Source organism: Ixodes scapularis, unplaced genomic scaffold, assembly GCF_016920785.2.
Source record: "Ixodes scapularis isolate PalLabHiFi unplaced genomic scaffold, ASM1692078v2 ptg000922l_1___fragment_2___debris__unscaffolded, whole genome shotgun sequence".
Classification (NCBI taxonomy): Eukaryota; Metazoa; Arthropoda; class Arachnida; order Ixodida; family Ixodidae; genus Ixodes; species Ixodes scapularis.
The window spans coordinates 60,587-68,060 of record NW_024610069.1 but is presented as its reverse complement, the minus strand read 5'-3'; the positions used below and the strand labels follow the sequence as shown (position 1 = coordinate 68,060).

Sequence of the window (7,474 nt, the reverse complement as noted above, 5' to 3'; positions counted from 1 at the left end):
CTTGGAGATCCGAGACCTCGGCCTGGAGGGCTTTCACCGTTTGATTATTTGATGTTGCTAGCGTTAAAAGAGAGTTATATTTTGCAGAGAAATCAGCAATGCATGTTTGGACGTCTTTCACTGTCGTCTGGAGGCACTCAACAATAGGCCCTAGGGCGAGGAGTTCGTCAAGCTTGGCGGGGAGCACTTCCAAGGAGTCGACGCTCTGTTTCAGGGAGAGTAAGGCTTCAAGTTTTGCGTTCATGGATGCTAGTTCTCCCCTTACGGAGCCAGTTTCTTTTCATGGATTTGGTGCACTGGAATGCGCTGGGCTTGGAACTGAGAGGTTCTCATTATTGCGACAAGACCTGCAGATCCAATTGTCTCTCTTCACTTGACTCATGGCGGTAAACCTTGATTCAGAAACGCCTGCGCAGTTTTTAGTAAGATGGAAAGCGTTCTTGCTGGTCGTACAAATCAGGTGTTTGCCATCGTTCCGAATTTCTTTGCTGCACTTAGCGCATTCCACACATGAAGCCATGGTCTGCACCAGTTCAGTCTCTGCTCAGAAGACTCGTGCAGATAAACGAGAAATCGACTAGCTCACCGCGAAGATGGTCTTGCTGGACAGCTGGCTTTGGACGAACACAAAGCTCTGCAGGGTAATAAGGCGGAAACCTGCCCTGGCAGCCGAGGCCAAAAACGACAGTTCTGACCAGGTTCGGATTCACCTCACGAAGCACATAGGTCAAGCGTTGCAGCTCAAGTAGGAGTCGAGTGACAAGCACCGGTTGTTGATGGACGAGCGTTCCAAGCTTCGGAGGCACCGGAGCAATGTCGTCGTTTTGATGGCGGTCGGTGGTGGCTCACCGGGATGTTCTGAGTAGATCTTCGTAGGATTTCAAAGAGATGGGTCACCTCTAGCGTGGCAAGATAGGGTAATCTGCGTCCATCAAATGAGTGCAGGGTGTCGAGGCGTTGAATAATAATAATAATAATGATAATAATCAATCTTTATTATACAGTGTCCAGGAACAAACCTAAGTTTATGGTGCTGGTACACTGCTGAATAAAAAATACATTATACTCATCTCCGCAGAAAAGATTTTTTAGCATAATACTAGGCCGTACACGAGTAATTAGTAGAATAAAATAAAAACAAGGCCGTAACACTCGACACGGAACACAAGACCGTAGGAAAACAAGTGCACCACAAGAAAGCACGCCATGTAGATGACGAAATTCAGACATAACAGAGCCAATTCAGCAATGCCCATCCTGCATGGGCAAGATTTTAATAGAAAGGACAAACGTCCTCTAGCAAGGGTGGAAAATTTCAAGTTTTTCGGAGTAACGATTCAAACGCTGTGCCATTCTCACAATTGGGTTTCCGGACTAAACGTTCTAAAAACATAAAAAGTTGACAGAAAACGAATAGGCACACGTGGAATCCTAAGACACAGTTGAGATAACAGGCTCGGAGGATTGATGATTTCATGCAGCGTTTTAAACAAAATTCTCCCGACGCCGTTGCAAGCAAAGCAAACCAACACGCAAAACACAGACTCATATGTTAAACAGTGAGCATCCTCCTTATGAAGCGATGTTTAAGATAGAAACAAACTTTTTTCGCACACGTTAATAATGATAATGATAATAATGATAAAAACACAATAATAATAATAATAATAATAATACTAGTTCATTGCACGAACACACAACCAGGTACAGAAACGGGTTCATCAAAGCCATCTAGGGTTTGTATGATGAACACCACCTTGACGCGCATGCGGCTCGTGAAGTGAAACAGAATATCACAAATGATAACAAAATTTGTTTCCGGAGTCACTCAATTAAAAAAAACTAATATGATTGCTCACACTGTCTGACACCACATTACCATCAAACTGAGCACGGATACACAAAACATCAGAATTTTTTTTTCTCGATCGGTCTTGAGATGGGTTTTAGCAAACACACTTGAGAGCTTTCTGTAACTTTTCCGCCTACTCTATGTAATCTAAGCCTTCGTGAAGCTCATTAAATATTTTAGAGCGCAGCTCTTAGGCGCCCGTTTCCGGCTTGAGCGGCGTCGGCGTCGCCGTCGCCGTCGGCGTAACCGCGCGGTGCATTATGGGTAAATTCTTGCGCTAAATCTAGCGGAAAAATTTCCCCGCTAAATCTAGCGGAATATTTTCCCCGCTAAATCTAGCGGAAAAGTTTCCCCGCTAAATCTAGCGGAATATTTTACCCGCTAAACCTAGCGGAAAAATCTCTCCGCTAAATCTAGCGGAAAAATTTCCCCGCTAAATCTAGCGGAAAATTTTCTCTTCAGGCCAGGTGACCCCTCGAGGTCACGTGACCCCCGTGGTCACGTGACACCCCCAGGTCACATGACCCCCACGGGACCTTAGCGAGGGGGTCATATGACCCCTCCAAGGTCACGTGACCATCCCTCCCCCCCGATAACACGTGAACCTCAGTACTCTTCCCTCCTCCTCCTCATCAGCTGCGCTCTAATTCGGTGTTACAGGGAGTTGTAAACGGCTTTAATTTTTTGGTACATAAAAATATCTTGCGTCTCTCCATAACGCGTTCTTTTGCTGGGCCCTTCAAACCGTTGATTTCTCCTGAACGACCTAGACACATACTTGGGATTCTTAAAGGAACTGTCCCAGTAGTGCCTGCTGATAATAGTGTGCTTGAAAAGGGTCTGAAATTTAGGCAACTGCAACGATTTAAACAAGTTGTCCTCTGCAAGAAACTCCGAGTTGTAAGATACGCTTCTCAGCACACCTTTCAAGATTCCATCAATCCTCTTATGCCATCTCCTGGGACAGTTTCCAAATGAAGTAATGCCATATCTTAAAATACAATATCCCAGTGCTTGCATAATAAGTATCCGAATTGACATCGGGACAAACACTTCAATAGAATACAGCAGACAGGATACTCTTCTCATTCTTTTGCAAATATTTGCCATCTGTGCGTTCCAGGATAAATCAGAACCGAACACAATTCCCATATACTTAACATCACAAACATATTCAACAGGAACGCGTGTACAATCGGCACAACATGACGTATGCAAAATCAAGGGCGTATCTAGGCAAACACTCGTCAGCGGGTTTGAAAAACAGACCAGTTTTGTTTTTGAGCAATTGATATTAATACGGTTTGGCGCAAACCAATCGAACAGGTATATAGCGTCATCCTGCAGCATATCTATCGCGGTACTATAGTGCAAATGTATATATATCTATATCGCCTATATCGCCAAGAAAAGTCATCTGAGACCGGTAAGTTAAAAGGTTAGTAAGAAGTGAAAGAAATGGACCTCTGAAACCAGAAACATTAAGTTCTTGAAGCAGTGTGTCATGACTAACTGTGTCAAACACCTTGGATACATCAAGAAACAGAGCACGGGAGATATTGATTATTGTCAAAACTAGTGTTAAACACGTCCGATAGCTCTTCCAGTAGAGGTGAATACCGCGACCCTTGACAAAACCGTATTGGCAGGATGACATAAGGTTATGCTTGTCAAAAATGAAGTCATAACTTTGAACAGATGCTTCTCCAAAATTTTAGACAACGGAGGCAAGATTCATATTGGGCGATAACTTTCAAACTTTCCTCTAGTCCCACCCTTGAATAACGGCTAACCGTTGCAGTTTTTAGGTTGACCGGTATGCAACCAGAAGTTAGTATTTCGCTTAGACTAATGAGTAGCACATTACACAAGGTGTCAAAGTTCCTTCGGTGCTCACCCATTCCAATGTTGTCACCACCAGCCGGTTTGTTGGAGCTGAGGCCAGACATTAAAGGATGCAACTCCTGCCTGTCCAAGCAGGGAAGGAAACCCGACGGAGCTACGGTTCTTTTCAGTGTTAGGGTTCTTTCCTCCCGGTCTTTGACAACTCTCAAAAACAAAGCGATCTAAGCATTAAAGTCGTTTGCAACTGAGAATGCATTGCGTCCAAAGCAGATCTCCGATTCAAAGGCTGCCCGTACCGGCATACCACGGCGTTCGTTTATAGGACTCTATGTCTTGGCAAAGTCACGAGATGATTGAAGAAATTAATTTTTGTAATGCATTCTTTTAGCCGAGCGCAACATAGCGTTGGCGCGGTTTCTGGATATCTTAACGTCTTGTCTTAGCTGTTTACTCTTTGGATTATTCCTGCTGCGAGCCCATGCCAGCTCCTTTTGCTTAACTGCTGCCAAAATGCCACCATCCAACCACGGAAGGTCAGGCTTTTTTTTTTTCGAACTTCTCCATCTTTTACGCAATTTATCTTTAGAGAATTTAGAACTTCATTAAACCTGTCATAAAGTTCGAATGTACTTGACGAGCCAACAAGATCCTCCCACCGGTAAGTCCTGATGAACTCAGCATAACGTTTCTAATCAACTCTAGTGATTGTTCGTCGGGGTTGGTAGCGCTGCGGCACATTCTCCCCAAAAACACAACAATACGTAACAAAAAAATGGTCCGCCAATTTCTGGCCAATCACGACTGATCTGATTAAAGCGTCAGGCGCTTTTATGTTCAAATGATCTATACAGGTTGGCACCAACTTGTTCAAAACATGCCCCTCTCTTGTGGCCGAGTTAATCAGCCAGTCAACTCCAAAATCCTCAATCAAATTTAAATAATACACCACGTGGCTTTTAGAAAGCGCCAGCGTATCAATGCTAATATCTCCCGAAACGCATAAACAGCGTTGAGCTTCCAGGCCCTCGAACGCCGCCCGGAGCTCCCGAATAAAGCTGGGAATGCTTTCAGGTGGTGGTCTCTACAGAGCAAGTAAAAAGAAACTGCATTGTGAGTTTGTTATTTTTAGAGCTAAGTATTCGGCTGCTTCGAACGTGAGATCCCGACGTTCTGCATGCCACCCATTCCTTACAAATACGGATATACCATCCCCTGTTCTGCCGTGTCGTGTGAAACAAAATTGGTTAAAACCATCCAGATGATAACATTTAGTTGATCCGTCATGAGCGTTGATTTCCGATAGTACGAACACATCAACGTCGGCGATGACATTTCTTATCAAAACACAAAACTGGTCCCAATATTTTATAATGTTTCGAATATTTACGTGTACCACAGTATATGTGATGCTGTCGCTAAGTGCGAAACTACTCTTAGGGCTCGAAAAATCCGATAGCTGAAAAAAAGGAAACTGAAACGAAGCTATCAAGTTACATTATTTTTTCGAGGTCAGCGTGTCGGTAGATTTCGATGGGACGGTCCTTCTCGTCTCTCTTTGCAAAGATGTTGCCGTCCTTCACGCATAGAAATTTGAAGTTCATTTTTCTGGCGCGGGAACGGGTCATCCAGAAGGGCTCTCCGTTGAGCCTAGGGAGGTTATCATTGAAAAACAGACGCAGCAGCGTTGACCCCTGGCTTAGTGCGTGCAACCCACGGCGTACTGCCATCCACTTTTTTTTTCTGCCGCCAACCGATTATTATTATTATTATTATTAAATTGAAAGAATCAATTCCAGGTATTGGAGAGAAGTTGGGACTGTATATTGTTGCGTGCATATGTTGGAATCCCTATTATCACCTACATTGTTCTGTCTCTGTAGGTGAGTTTGAATCGTGAACTTGTTTGTGGGGAGTCTTTCAAGCATGAACTGTAGGTTGCTGTCCCACAAGCCGCCTCTTGCTTTGACAGGCCCGTGTATCTGCCTTGTTAAATGCGTGTTCAATAAAATTATTATTATTATTATTATTGTTATCACTTATTATTATTATTACCCCAAGAGCGTGTCTACGTCTTTCAAGAGCAATCAACGTTTAGTCGTTCAATGGCTAATATTTAGCTGTTACCTATTTGCTGTTCCCCCATAATAGATACTAGCTGTTGCACGTGCCGTAAATTTCTTGTGTGTGCTCCTTTTGATTCTGTGCTTCACTACTTAGGCTACTCGCCGTTCACGAGCGCGGAAAGTCAACAACTGAATGAATGAATGCATGAATAAATGCATGAGGTGCTCAGAAGAAGAGCGTGTTAAGGAGAAAGCGTGAGGTATTTTCATGTACAAACATTTAATGAACTTCACGAAGACTTACATAACAGAACGTCAATGCGAAAATTAAAGAAAATTCTTAAATGCGTATGCTAAGGCCCATCTCAAGACCGATAGTAAGAGCATTTTGTCTTGTGTTATTTATTCTGAAGTGGTGTGCATCCCTGCTTTAGATTTTATGGTAATGTGGTGTCATATACTGAGAATAATCATAGTGAATTAACTTCTTTTACCTAAGTGTATCCAGAAACAAAATTTGTTAGCATTTGTGATTTTCTGTATGACATCAGGGCAGGTATGCTCATCAAGGTGTTTTTCACCGTAAAAAGCCTAGACGGCTTTGATGGACCCGTGTCTGCACCGAGTTTTATGTGTTCGTGCAATAAACGATTAATCATAATAATATTATTATTATTAATATTAATATTATTATTAAAAAAGTGCATTTGTATAAAAAAAGTGCCTGATGCTGGGGACCTGCAGAAAAAAAACTGCCACATTGACTACTTGAAAAAGCCGAAGGACGCCACACCGGCATATTCACAGCATGCATGAAACATCATAAATAAAACAAAATATCTCAAAAACCACGAAATAAATTGATCAAGGCACGATTTCCTTCAGGAGCGTGGCTTAGAGCTCGCACTTTCACTTTCACAGCCACGCAAAACCAGAAGACACTACCAAGAAATGCCCGGCCAGATTTTTAAAATGTACATTTCAGTACTGCAACTTATCAGAGTTCGCATCATCGCCCGGCTAGCTCAGTCGGTAGAGCACGAGACTCTTAATCTCGGGGTCGTGGGTTCGAGCCCCACGTTGGGCGCTCATTTTTTTTTTTCTTCTTCATTATGACGATCTTTTTTCTAAAAGTTGATTGATGTTTTAACTGCCATTGATGTATTAGAGTGCTGCGGTATCAACTTCCTACTATTTTTGCATTCCCTTCTTAACTGTGTAGCACCATCTGACCTCGTTTATCCTAATTAATGCGAATGAACGACATTTGTGAGCTCATTGTTCTTATTTCGACGAACGAGCCCACTTTAGTTCTGAACTTAGAAGCACTGAGGCGGCTGTGGAGATTTCTATAATCCCCTATAAGCGCAGCGTAACCACTAAAACTAAACGTCGTTTGCGATAGCGAAATCTTCGCCCAGGTATGTTGTAATGATGCTCAGTCAATAGGGGGCAACATTTCTAAGACAACTCAGTCTGGAAAATATGCCGTTGGAACGCGGCCCCCGTTTACTGGAACCAATACTTGATCACAGGGCGTTCCTTTGCGGTCAGTTCGTTTTGTTTGTTCGGCTGTAGTTCGCTGCTTAGTTTGTGGTCCGTAATCCATTTTGAGACGAGGTCAGCAAACGTTTAGATTTTAGACACATGTAAGGTTTTCTTGTTTTTTTGTACTTCCCCGTTCCCGTATAGTTTTCCGAGTGTCAGGCGCGGC

The 7,474-nt window shown here is 43.1% G+C and overlaps 1 non-coding gene across 1 annotated transcript; it reads left to right on the top strand.

Moving 5' to 3' along the window:
• Positions 1–6,774: 6,774 nt before the first annotated feature.
• Positions 6,775–6,847, top strand: Trnak-cuu. The gene has a single exon. It is a non-coding gene; the product is annotated as a tRNA-Lys (tRNA).
• The last annotated feature ends 627 nt before the right edge of the window (positions 6,848–7,474 follow it).